The 14,315-nt window shown below is 39.8% G+C and overlaps 1 long non-coding RNA gene across 1 annotated transcript in view; it reads left to right on the top strand.

Annotated features, from left to right (window-relative positions):
* LOC141256225 (uncharacterized) overlaps positions 1–14,315 on the top strand; it is a 320,798-nt gene that overhangs the window by 53,164 nt on the left and 253,319 nt on the right. The window contains exon 4 of the long non-coding RNA XR_012317196.1: positions 11,386–11,517. This is a non-coding gene — a long non-coding RNA (uncharacterized lncRNA). The remainder of the gene's footprint in view (positions 1–11,385; positions 11,518–14,315) is intronic.

The following is a 14,315-nucleotide window of genomic DNA, read 5'->3' as shown; positions in this document are numbered from 1 at the left end:
AATAACACGCGATCAAAAAGACGCATATAAATAAAAATGATACCGCTGAAAACGTCATCTCGTCCCGCAAAAAACAAGCCGCCATATAGCTCCATCAGCCGAAAAATAAAAAAGTTATAGCTCTCAGAATAAAGCGATACTAAAAAATATTTTTTTCTATAAAATAGCTTTTATTGTGTATAAGCGCCAAAACATAGAAAAATGATACAAATGTGGTACCGCTGTAAACGTACTGACCCGAAGAGTAAAGCTGCCTCATCAATTTTACCACACGCGGAACAGAATAAAAAAAAAAAAAAAAAAAACAATTCCTGAATTGTTGGTTTTTGTTTATTCTGCCTCCCAAAAATCGGAATAGAAAGCGATCAAAAAATGTCACGTGCCTGAAAATGGCACCAATAACAACGTCAAGTCATCCCGCAAAAAACGAGCCGTCACATGACTGTCTGCCAAAATCTGGAAAAATTATAGCTCTCAAAATATGGCGATGCAAAAACTAGATTTTACAAAAAATGCGTCTTTTAGTGTGTGACAGCTGTCAGTCATAAAAACCCCATATGATTCTGGCATTGCTGTAATCACACCGACCCGAAGAATAAAGTCGTCTAATCACTTATACCGCACAAGGAACGGCGTCAAAAATAAACTCTTGAGTTAGGATTGGGCTAGGGTTAGGGCTGGGTTTGGGGCTAGGGTTGTGCTGGGGCTAGGGTTGTGCTGGGGCTAGGGTTGTGCTGGGGCTAGGGTTGTGCTAGGGTTAGGGCTGGGGTTGGGATTTTTTTCAAAAGTAAGAAAAAAAGATGACGATATGGCGACTAGTGTTGAGAGCAAGTGCTCGCTACTTGAGTTTGCATCGGGTGCTCTGGTATGCATTTAGTATCGTGGGTATTTGAGTGACATGCTTGAGTCTCTGCCCCATATGCTTCGCGGCCAAAAAACTTTACGGGGATTGCCTGCCATGCACGAGCGATCCCCGCATGTTTTTTTTTGGGTGTATAATAACCGTGAAACATGCGGAGCAGGGACTCGAGCATGTCACTCGAGCACACGCTGTACATGGTGCATACCTGAGTACCCGATGCAAACTCAAGTAGCGAGCACTTGCGCTCAAGAATAATGACAACTTATTCAATATGATGACCTAATGTAAACAAATAATGTGCCGTACCTCTGGGTTCAAAATGTTCACTATACACCTTAATAAAATCTTTGAGGGGTATAGTTTCCAAAATGGGGACACTTGTGGGGGAGCTCCACTGTTTAGGCACATCACGGGCTCTCCAAACGCGACATGGTGTCCGCTAACAAATTGAATGGAAAATCGGCTCAAATTGTTAGCGGATATCATGTTGCTTTTGGAGAGTCCCTGTGTGTCCAAACATTGGAGCTCCTCCACAAGTGACCCCATTTTGGAAACTAGACCCCCCAAGGCACCTATCTAGATGCATAGTGAGCACTTGGAACCCCTAGGTGCTTCACAAATTAATTCGTAAAAATGAAAAAGTGTTTTTTTTTTCACTTTTTCATTATTACGAATCAATTTGTGAAGCACCTGGGGGTTCCAAGTGCTCACTATGCATCTAGAAAGGTGCCTTGGGGGGTCTAGTTTCCAAAATGGGGTCACTTGTGGGGGAGCTCCAAAGTTTGGGCACAGAGGGGCTCTCCAAACGCAATGTGGTGTCCGCTAACAATTTGAGCCGATTTTCCATTCAATTTGTTAGCGGATACCATGTTGCATTTAGAGAGTCCCTGTGTGCCCAAACATTGGAGCTCCCCCACAAGTGACCCCATTTTGGAAACTAGACCACCCAAGGCACCTATCTAGATGCATAGTGAGCACTTGGAACCCTCAGGTGCTTCACAAATTGATTCATACAAATGAAAAAGTGTTTTTTTTTTCACTTTTTCATTGTTACGAATCAATTTGTGAAGCACCTGGGGGTTCCAAGTGCTCACTATGCATCTAGATAGGTGCCTTGGGGGGTCTAGTTTCCAAAATGGGGTCACTTGTGGGGGAGCTCCAATGTTTGGGCACACAGGGACTCTCTAAATGCAACATGGTGTCCTCTAACAAATTTAACGGAAAATCGGCTCAAATTGTTAGCGACACCATGTTGCGTTTGGAGAGCCGCTGTGTGCCCAAACATTGGAGCTCCCCCACAAGTGACCCCATTTTGGAAACTAGACCCCCCAAGGCACCTATCTAGATGCATTGTGAGCACTTGGAACCCTCAGGTGCTTCACAAATTGATTCATAAAAATGAAAAAGTGTTTTTTTTTTTCACTTTTTCATTGTTACGAATCAATTTGTGAAGCACCTGGGGGTTCCAAGTGCTCACTATGCATCTAGAAAGGTGCCTTGGGGGGTCTAGTTTCCAAAATGGGGTCACTTGTGGGGGAGCTCCAAAGTTTGGGCACACATGGACTCTCCAAACACAACATGGCGTCCGCTAATTATTCAAGCAAATTTTACAATCAAAAAGTCAAATGGCGCTCCTTCCCTTCCGAGCCCTGCCGTGCGCCCAAACAGTATTTTTTCCCCAAATATTGGGTATCTGCGTGCCCAGGGGAAATTGCACAACAAATTTTGGGGTCCATTTTTTCTTGTTACCCCTGTGAAAATAAAAAAAATTGGGTCTAAAGTAACATTTTTGTGAAAAAAGTTAAATGTTCATTTTTTTCTTCCACATTCAAAAAATTCCTGTGAAGCACCTGAAGGGTTAATAAAGTTCTTGAATGTGGTTTTGAGCACCTTGAGGGGTGCAGTTTTTAGAATGGTGTCACTTTTGGGTATTTTCTGTCATAAAGACCTCTCAAAGTGACTTCAAATGTGATGTGGTCCCTAAAAAAATGGTTTTGTAAATTTTGTTGGAAAAATGAGAAATCGCTGGTCAACTTTTAACCCTTATAGCTCCCTAACAAAAAAAAATTTTGGTTCCAAAATTGTGCTGATGTAAAGTAGACATGTGGGAAATGTTATTTATTAACTCTTTTGTGTGACATATCGCTCTGATTTCAGGGCTTAAAAATTCAAATTTTGAAAATTGCAAAATTTTCAAAATTTTCGCCAAATTTCCGTTTTTTTCACAAATAAACGCAAGTGATATCGAAGAAATTTTTCCACAATCATGAAGTACAATATGTCACGAAAAAACAATCTCAGAATCAGGGGGATCCGTTGAAGCGTTCCAGAGTAATTACCTCATAAAGTGACAGTGGTCAGAATTGTAAAAATTGGCCCGGTCATTAACGTGCAAACCACCCGCGGGGCTTAAGGGGTTAAAGCAAAAGGTGGCTATTTTGAAGAACCTAGAATATAAGACATATTTTCAGTTGTTTCACACTTTTTTGTTAAGTATGTAATTCCACATGTGTTAATTCATAGTTTTGATGCCTTCAGTGTGAATGTACAATTTTCAAAGTCATGAAAATACAGAAAAATCTTTAAATGAGAAGGTGTGTCCAAACTTTTGGTCTGTACTGTATATATATATATATATATATATATTTATTTAATAAATCAATAGTACACATGAATATAAGTAACTTTGTTATATATCTTATCTGGGAAATCTGCTTCTTTCTTCTCCTGGATTGAGCTTTCACTCTCTCTTCATGGGTAAAATCTATAAAATGTGTAAGGCAGGTTTTTCCATTGACCCCTTGGTGTCATAAGCCAGTTTTGGCCTTGATGCCAGACCATTTTTCATTTTACTTTTTTTCTATTGTCGCGTTCCAGGAGCAATAACTTTTTTATTTTGTTGGCAACATAATTATAGGACTTGCTTTTTTTCCAGTATGAGTTGTATTTCTTAATGGCATCATTTTGGGGTTCATATCACTTATTAACAAACTTTTATTGACTCTTAATTTGGAAGGAATATAAATACCACAGTTTTTCTTACAGTTTTTAATTTTTATGCCATTCGCTGTGCTGCATAAATAAAGTGTTAACTGTGGCTTAATTCGATTATGGTGATATTAAATTTATAGAGTTTTATTCATTATTTTTTTTTATTATTATTATTACTTTTGTACAATTAATACACTTTTTGAAAAATATTGTTTTGGTGTCACCGTATTCTGAGAGCCAAAAGTTTTACAATTTTTCTTCTGCGAAACTGTATGACTACTTATTTTTTGCGGGATGAGCTGTAGTTTTCATTGGTGCTATTTTATGGTACATGTGACTTTTTGATCACTTTTTATGAATTTTTTGGGAGACAGAAAAACAGCAATTCTATTTATTGTTTGTATATTAATTACTGTTAAACACTGTTCACCGTTAGATGGCATAGTTGTTAATATTTCTTGGGGTAATCACGATATAGGATGAAAATTGATACCGTCATTACAAAAGCAGTGATAACAAATATGTGACCTTTTTGCAGGATAGGTTTTTTACAGATAAACTTTTTTTTTTTATTAACAAAACCTTTTTTTTACAGTAGTTACTACTCCCTCAAGGGAACTTGGACCTGCAATCCTTTGATCACATTAATAATACACCATAGTACTTATGTATTACAATGCATTATCTCCAGCATTGTCAAGCTTCCTTGTTGCCCTATCGACCATTGCCACCCTACGATCATCCTGCAGAGGCATCAGTGGGCTGATAAAGGGGGCAATCTCTCTTTCTCAGATTCCTCACATCTTACATGTAGAGGCGGACATATCATATAAGTGGTGCAGCTGGTGCAGAAACGCATGAGACCAAGATGTAAGGGGGCCCACTTTCACCTCTAAAACAGGTGGGATTATGCATTATTATACGCTATTGGACTGAAAAGAGCCCATATATTTTTCTTGCACAGCACAGGGGCACTCTCCTGTCTGTATCCACCACTGGACAGCAACATATGAGGTGTTAAAGTGGTGAGATTGGCACTACAGTGGCGTGTAAAAGTCTGGGCACCCCAGGTCAAAATTACTGTTATTGTGAACAGTTAAGTAAGTTGAAAATGAAATGTTCTCTAAAAGGCCTCGAGTTAAAGATGACACATTTCCTTTGTATTTTATATATATATATATATATATATATATATATATATATATATATATATACAGTACAGACCAAAAGTTTGGACACACCTTCTCATTTAAAGATTTTTCTGTATTTTCATGACTATGAAAATTGTACATTCACACTGAAGGCATCAAAACTATGAATTAACACATGTGGAATTATATACTTAAAAAAGTGTGAAACAACTGAAAATATGTCTTATATTCTAGGTTCTTCAAAGTAGCCACCTTTTTGTTTTGATGACTGCTTTGCACCCTCTTGGCATTCTCTTGATGAGCTTCAAGAGGTAGTCACAGGTTCACACAGTGATGCAGTTCGCGGGTTCAAACAAACTGGTGGTTTATTTAGTGTCCATACACCAGTGAGGAAAACAAAAGTAACAGCCTTTTCCTGGCACAAAAAAAGGAATAACAGAACAAAACTCAGAATAACAAGTCCATGCAACACGGCCTCGGCCATTTAAACAAAGTGCCTTCCTCTGCCTCCTGCAGAGTCTAAGCAGCACATGCAAGGTCTGCTCACCTTGCCCAGCACACACAGACAGACTGAGACAGGCGCAGCTGTCTTAAATCAGCCTTCCAAGACCTGGACTGGAGGTAAGTGAGCAGCTGTTCCCCTCCAGCTCTTTCAGCTGCTCGTAAAACCCGGCCCTGTAATCCGGGCCCATTAAATTCCTCTCAGCGCTATGTGTGCTGAAGCCTGCTTCTCCGGGTCCTACATCACCAATACTTGGCACTTCGGGGACATATACCTCCCCGTCCACGACCTGTCCGGTAGCCACCTTACAATATATATGTGTGTGTGTGTGTGTGTGTGTATAGATACATATATAAATATATTTATATAGAGTCAGTTTTTACATTTTAAAAAATACAAAAAGGAGAATGGGCCGATGCAAAACCTTTGGAGATTTGTGTGCCCAGATAACCTTGACCAAGGTTTCAGACCTTAATTAGCCTGTTAGAGTTATGGCTTGTTCACTATCATTGTTACTAAAGGCCAGGTGATGCAAATTTCCCAGCTTTATAAAAACCCAGCCTCCTCTAACCTTGTGCCAAAATACAGCTGCTATGGGTTCTTCTAAGCAGCTGCCTAGCACTCTTAAAATGAAAATGGTGGAGGCCCACAAAGCAGGAGAGGCTCATAAGAAGATAGCTAAGCATTTTCAAGTTGCCCTTTCCTCAGTTCGAAATGGAATTAAGAAATGGCAGTTAAACAGTGGAGGTCAAGATAAGATCTGGAAGACCAAGCAAAATTTTAGTGAGAGCTGCTCGTAGGATTGTTAGAGAGGCAAATCAGAACCCCCGCTTGACTGCAAAAGACCTTCAGAAAGATTTAGCAGACTCTGGAGTTGCAGTACATTGTTCTACTGTTCAGAGACACTTGCACAAATATTGCCCTCATGGAAGAGTCATCAGATGAAAAACTCTCCTGCGTCCTCACCATAAAATTCAGTATCAGAAGTATGCAAAAGAACATCTAAACAAGCCTGATGCATTTTGGAAACAAGTCCTGTTGACCAATGAGGTTAAAATAGAACTTTTTGGCCACAATGATCAAAGGTATGTGTGGTGAAAAAAAGGGCACAGAATTTCAGGAAAAGAACATCTTGCCAACCATTAAGCATAGGGGTGGATCAATCATGGTTTGAGGTTGTGTTGCAGCCAATGGCACGGGGAACATTTCATGGGTAGAGGGAAGAATGGATTCAATTAAATTTCAACAAATTCTTGATGCAAACATAACACCTCACCACACACACTACACCACATCTGTAAAAAAGCTGACGTTAAAAAGAGGTTGGTTTCTGCAAATGGATAATGATCCTAAAGACACGTCAAAATCGACAATAAGACCACATCAAAAGTCACAAGCTGAAGCTTTTACGATGGCCCTCACAGATCTGAACATCATTGAAAATCTGTGGCTATACCTCAAAATAGCAGTGCATGCAAGATGTCCCAGGAATCTCACAGAACTGGAAGAATTTTCCAAGGATGAATGGATGAAAATCTTCAAACAAGAGTTGAAAGACTCTTGTCTGGCTACAAAAAGCGTTTACAAGCTGTGATACTTTCAAAAAGGGGATGCTACTAAATACTAACCATGCAGGGGGCCCAAAGTTTTGCATCGGCCCATTTTCCTTTTTGTAATTTTTAAAACGTAAAAGATGGCAAATTTTTTTTTGTTGCCTAAAATAGAAAGGAAATGTGTCCTCTTTAACTTTAGGCCTTTTAGAGATCATTTCATCTTCAACTTCCTTAACTGTTCACAATAACAGTAATTTTGACCATGGGTGCCCAAAACTTAACATACCACTGTATGTCCGGTCTCCGCACTTGCAGCAGGAGACTGACTTGTATAACTCTCTGTGCCCGTGTCATTCAGCAGATGTAACTATACACCTGTTATACACACGTGGTAGTAAACACGGGGATAAAGGATCTAACTATGAAAGAACTGCACAAATCCCACCCGGTTCCTGTACAGATTATAGTATCCAGTAATGCAGCCCTAGCAGCTTCAGGGCTACCTGGATAAACTCTGAAAATAAAAACTAGAGAAGACAACTTGGACCTGGCTCCCTAAAAGGCCGTTGAGTGTATCATGTACCTCCTAAGGAATTGAGGAGAGTGCAGCATAAGAAAGAAACCCCAGCTGTAGACTTATCTGACTGGCCTAGATACTCAGAAGTAGCAATAGAACTCCAAACAGGATCTACTAAAGACTATCACCAGCAGAGAAGACCATCAGGGGGAAGGTTTAAATAGTAGCACCTGCAGTGTGATAGGACAGGCTAGATAGAAAAACACCTGCTGTCCGAAAAGAATGGACAAAAGATAATCAGCACCTGGACAGCAACAGAACCAGCTCTGGCTCAGCGGACAGAGACACCTGATCAAATCTTGAGGCATGACCATGCCAATTGTTGGATATCACCTGCAATATGAACATACTGTTTTATCCATTTGCAGGATAGGGTTAATAAGATAGGAGATAAGTTGCTGCTCATAAGATTCTATGGTAGGAGGAGGAGCTGGAGGCAGACAGATAATCTGTTGCAAGTTCTTATTCAATAATTATTATGTGAATATTGAGAATGAAACATCAGTCCCGGAGGACAAAAAAGCAAATTTCCCTTATAAAATATATTACAAAGTTTCTTATTTTCATGTGTACTATTGATTTATGAAATAAAAATTAAAATGAGGGTTACTGTTTAAGTTTTAGTAGCCTTGCCCTTTAAGGGATTAGCTTCATTTTGTTATAAGTATGTTTTGTCTGAGCACCCAAGCCATATTTGTTACCTTGGTGATGAGTTTATTACCACTTTTAAGACTAGGACTCATTATTGAGAGATTAGGCCCTACTTCATAGCCTGCTATTTAAACAAAGTGTTTGGCAGCCTGTTCTTATCAGGGATACCTATCTCAGATCTAGCAGCATATGTTTAAAATCTGGCTTTTAGCTTATCTGTTCCAGCAGAAAAGCAAATATTCTGTGCACAGCCCACCCAAGTGCATTACTTTTGGGAAGGAATCACGCTTGATTTCTAGTTTCTCAGTTCTAGTTGGGAAAATTAGGAAAAAAGACCACAAAGATGGTATATATGGTGTATATATATATATATATATATATATATATATATACACGCTCTTGTCTTGAGTCTCTTTCCCAGTAATTATTAATATACTCTCCATAGTGGATCAAAGGTCCAAATGTAATAAATGGGTGCTTTATGATAGATTTATTTGCTCTATGCTTTTAAAACGTTGGGTCGCATCTAGAATCAATGTCATGGAAATAAAATTTTAATGTTTTCCATTGTATTTTATTGATTTTTTTTTTTTCAATCCATGTCTGCAACAGACTTACACTACAAACAGCATTCATTGCAATAACCCTTGCTCGATTCACTCAATTACATCTGTATACATAGGGCTAGATATGGGGCATATGAACAGATTTGGTACACACACATAAACTTTGATGTTTGCTTTAATATTAAGGTCTGCTGCCTATGGCGTGGACAATAATACATAAAGAGAAGACTACAGGTTACAACTATTGTCTGCCTAACAACGGATAACGCCAGTTATCGCAGGACCACATCCAGCTTTAGGGTAGGCGTAGACAGGGGTCCAAAGAGACAGATGTGAGCATAGCACACCCAGCATTTTTTTTATTAGAGGTAGACAGATAGTGTTCATCATGATGTGTTGGAAAATCCGCTATTGTGATAGTATTACGGATTTTCCAGAAAAACATTGTAGGACATTTATATACATGGAAGTAACTTAAAAGAGTTTTCCCACAAACAAAAGTTCATTTTAATCAATAGATCTTGGAATAATAATAATTTCCACAATTGGATGTGTTTAAATAAAATGTTCCTGTGCTGAGATAATCTTATAAATGTGCCCCTGCTGTGTACTGTGTAATGACTGTGTCTGACCGTGCAGAAACATGGTCTGGGCAGGGGAGGAAGTAAAAGAGTATACAGACAGGACAGCATCAAATCGCAGCTGATTCTTTTTGTGAGGTAAAACATTTCCCTGCCTGTTTTTTAAAAAAATGTTTTTACCTCAAAGAAAGAATTATTTGCTATCTCGTGCTGACTTCTGACTGGCTGGAAATCAAAAGTAACGGTCACAAACTCTCAATGCAAGTCTAAGATAGCAAGAACGAGACTCTCATAGATTTGTGGTGAAAAGTGACCTCTGGCTCGCTCCATGAAACACTGAACAGATCCGGCAGGTCACAAACTGCTGATGACCGACGGGAGCAGCAGCGATATAAGAAGAAGATGGCGGCAGGTAAGTATGAGAGTAGGGGCAGGGACCTTAGATTATAAACACTACTCCAGCACTGCAATAAAAAAAACACTGGAGTAGTGCTTTAATAATGGCAGAAAAACATTATTCCATATAGATCATAGTATATGATATACAGTATTTAAAGAGAACCTGTCAGCAAGGTTTTGCGAAGTAAAGTTTAGACTTAGCCATATTGGTGCTGTAATACTGATTAAAATGATACTTGTGGTGAAGAAATCCATTTTGTGGTTTTTCTGTAATCACATTTCCGTGCATCTGGGCAGGACTGAGAGCAGGATCTTTTCTTCATTCTCCGGCCCTCCATCTGCCTCCTGTGTTTGAATGACAGGGCACTGATCCGTCAGCAACCTGACTCCTATTTGAAATCTAGTTACAGGCACAGTCATTTTTGTGGTCTCCAATAAAACGGGTCTTCAAGAAAATGGCGCCATCATGCACAACCACATCTACAAGTCATAGCTCTGACTTTTCAATCTGCGCATATGATGTCCACTGTGAGCAGACGATGAACGCGGGATTGATATGACTTGTAGATGTGACTGCGCAGTCACCGTAGACGGCGCAATTTTATCGGAGATCACAAAATTGACTGTGCCGGCACGAGATTTGATACCTGTGGTGAATAAAATCTTGCTGACAGGTTCTCTTTAAGACTCTATCGCTACCTTCAAGCTGGATGCGTGTCTACGATAACTGCCAATAAACAGTTGTTAAAGGGAATCTGTCACCAGCTTTTGCTACATAATCTGAGAGCAGCAAATGTAGAGACAGAGACCCTGATTCCAGTGATGTATCACTTACTGGACTGCCTGCTGCAGTTTTGATAAACTCACTGTTTTATCAGCAGGAGATTTTCACTATAAGACTAATAAACCTGCTGCCATGTAGTCCAACCCGATTCCCATCACTGATGGGCCGCTATTTGCCTATGTACAGTGCACAAAGAAAGCTGGCAGTCAGTGGTGTGGAGGAGTTTATTCAGTGCTCAGCATTCAGAGAACTTCTAGATTTGCAGCAGATAAAATTGTTTTTATCCAAACTACAGCAAGCAGCTCAGTAAGTGATGCATCACTGGAATCAGGGTCTCTGCCTGTGCAAAAACCTTGTCACAAACTCCCTTTAAGCAGATGATAGTTGTAACCTCTAGTCTTCTCTTAAGTATGGTACTCGTAAAATCAAAAGATAATTGATAAAATCCAGTGTATCAATTCTCTTTTCCCTGGTAGGGCTCTGATGCATGCTTTTTCAAAGAATTCATGAGAGACCCTTCAAGATCCACTATATTTTATCTGTTTGTTAGGCTATATCGCTCAAAGGAATTGCCCAGGATTTTGATATTGATAACCTATCCTTGGTATAGTCCACAAAACCAATTGAAGACAGCACTTATCAGATAGTTTCATATAAAAGTCCTTTATACCTCCATAAAGTAATGACAACAGCTGTGAAATAGCAATGGAAGTGGACTAACTTAAAGAGAATGTGTCATCTGTTTTTTTCTTTCTCATCTGAGAACAGCATGATGTAGGAAAAGAGACCTTGATGTGGTGATCATCGTGACAAGTCGTGGCTGGGAGATGTCAACATGAGGGTCTGACCAGATGGAGAAGAAACAGCAGAAAACGACTCTAATCAGATGAGGTGTCAGCAGTAAGTTCCTGGATGTAAATATTATTCTGTATCTGCACTGTATGACTTGGAGAGATAATGTTATGTGTAAAATCCCTTAGGCCACATTCTAACATTTATGTGAAATGTCTGTGTGATGCCACATTTTTTTTTTATTGGATGGCACAAGTACATGTAGTTTTATAGGTCCATTCACACATCCGTGAAAATCACAGATCTGAGAATGAGATCCGTGATGGTCAGAGAATGTTTTGTTCTGATCCGATTTTGAGGATTAGAATAGGACATGCTCAGAGCGTCTGTAAAAGCGGGCAACACCCCAGCACTGCACACAGATACAGGAATGTAGCCTTATTATGTATAGCACAGTCCCTTAGTATATAATGTACTCACTTATTGTGTATAGCGCCGTCCTTAGTTACATAGTTTCTTCTTTTATTATGTATAACACCGTCCCTGCTGCGATCTAAAGAAATTCAGGAACACATGAGAAACAAAATAATTGCGATCTATCAGTCTGGAAAAGGTTATAAAGCGATTTCTAAAGCTTTGGGGACTCCAGCAAACCACAGTGAGAGCCATTATCAACAAAAGGTAAAAACATGGAACAGTGGTAAACCTTTCCAGGAGTGGCCGGCCGACCAACCAAAATTACCCCAAGAGCGCAGCGACGACTCATCCAAGAGGTCACAAAAGAACCCACAACAACATCCAAAGAACTGCAGACTTCACTTGCCTCAGTTAAGGTTAGTGTTCATGACTCCACCATTAGAAAAAGACTGGGTAAAAATGGCATGCATGACACAGTTCCAAGACGAAAACCACTGCTGAGCAAAAAGAACATAAAGGCTCATCTCAGTTTTGCCAGAAAACATCTTGATGATCGCCAAGACTTTCGAAAGAATACTCTGTGGACTGATGAGACAAAAGTTTAACTTTTTGGAGGCTGTATGTCCCATTACGTCTGACGTAGAAGTAACACAGTATTTCAGAAAAGGAACATCATACCAACAGTAAAATATGGTGGTGGTAGTGTGATGGTCTGGGGCTGTTTTGCTGCTTTAGGACCTGGAAGACTTGCTGCGCTAAATGGAACCATGAATTCTGCTGTCTACCAAAAATCCTGAAGGAGAATGTCCGGCCATCTGTTTGTGACCTCAAGCTGAAGTCCACGTCTGAATGGCTTAAGAAAAACAAAATTAAGACTTTGGAGTGGCCTAGTCAAAGTCCTGACATTAATCTGATTGAGATGCTGTGGCATGACCTTAAAAAGGCGATTCATGCTCGGAAACCCTCCAAGGTGGCTGAATTACAACAATTTAGCAAAATTGAATGGGTCAAATTCTTCCAGAACGTTGTAAAAGAGTCATTGCCAGTTATCGCAAATGCTTGATTGCTGTTCTTGCTGCTAAAACATTCTCTCTCTCTCTCATTATTCTGGCATTTGGCAAATATTAAACATTATTGTAATCCTAATTGACCTAAAACGAGAAAGGTTTATTCTGATTTCATGTCGGATATTGAGAAAAACATGCATATGTGTATTTTTATATAGTGTATGTAAACTTCTGGTTTCAACTGTGTGTATATACAGTACAGACCAAAAGTTTGGACACACCTTCTCATTTAAAGATTTTTCTGTATTTTCATGACTATGAAAATTGTACATTCACACTGAAGGCAGCAAAACTATGAATTAACACATGTGGAATTATATGCTTAACAAAAAAAGTGTGAAACAACTGAAAATATGTCTTATATTCTAGGTTCTTCAAAGTAGCCACCTTTTGCTTTGATGACTGCTTTGCACACTCTTGGCATTCTCTTGATGAGCTTCAAGAGGTAGTCACCGGAAATGGTTTTCACTTCACAGGTGTGCCCTGTCAGGTTTAATAAGTGGGATTTCTTGCCTTATAAATTGGGTTGGGACCATCCGTTGTGTTGTGCAGAAGTCTGGTGGATACACAGCTGATAGTCCTACTGAATAGATTGTTAGAATTTGTATTATGGCAAGAAAAAAGCAGCTAAGTAAAGAAAAACGAGTGGCCATCATTACTTTAAGAAATGAAGGTCAGTCAGTCCGAAAAATTGGGCAAACTTTGCAAGTGTCTCCAAGTGCAGTTGCAAAAACCATCAAGTGCTACAAAGAAACTGGCTCACATGAGGACCGCCCCAGGAAAGGAAGACAAAGAATCACCTCTGCTTCTGAGGATAAGTTTATCCGAGTCACCAGCCTCAGAAATCGCAGGTTAACAGCAGCTCAGATTAGAGACCAGGTCAATGCCACACAGAGTTCTAGCAGCAGACACATCTCTTCAACAACTGTTAAGAGGAGACTTTGTGCAGCAGGCCTTCATGGTAAAATAGCTGCTAGGAAACCACTGCTAAGGACAGGCAACAAGCAGAAGAGACTTGTTTGTGCTAAAGAACACAAGGAATGGACATTAGACCTGTGGAAATCTGTGCTTTGGTCTGATGAGTCCAAATTTGAGACCTTTGGTTCCAACCACCGTGTCTTTGTGCGACGAAGAAAAGGTGAACAGATGGACTCTACATGCCTGGTTCCCACCGTGAAGCATGGAGGAGGATGTGTGATGGTGTGGGGGTGCTTTGCTGGTGACACTGTTGGGGATTTATTTAAAATTGAAGGCATACTGAACCAGCATGGCTACCACAGCATCTTGCAGCGGCATGCTATTCCATCCGGTTTGCGTTTAGTTGGACCATCATTTATTTTTCAACAGGACAATGACCCCAAACACCTCCAGGCTGTGTAAGGGCTATTTGACCAAGAAGGAGAGTGATGGGGTGCTATGCCA

Source organism: Phyllobates terribilis, unplaced genomic scaffold (genome assembly GCF_046119375.1).
Source record: "Phyllobates terribilis strain yellow unplaced genomic scaffold, ASM4611937v1 Scaffold_1__5_contigs__length_1240528914, whole genome shotgun sequence".
NCBI lineage: Eukaryota > Metazoa > Chordata > Amphibia > Anura > Dendrobatidae > Phyllobates > Phyllobates terribilis.
Note: the sequence above shows the minus strand (reverse complement) of the source record. Positions and strands in the feature narration are given on the sequence as shown.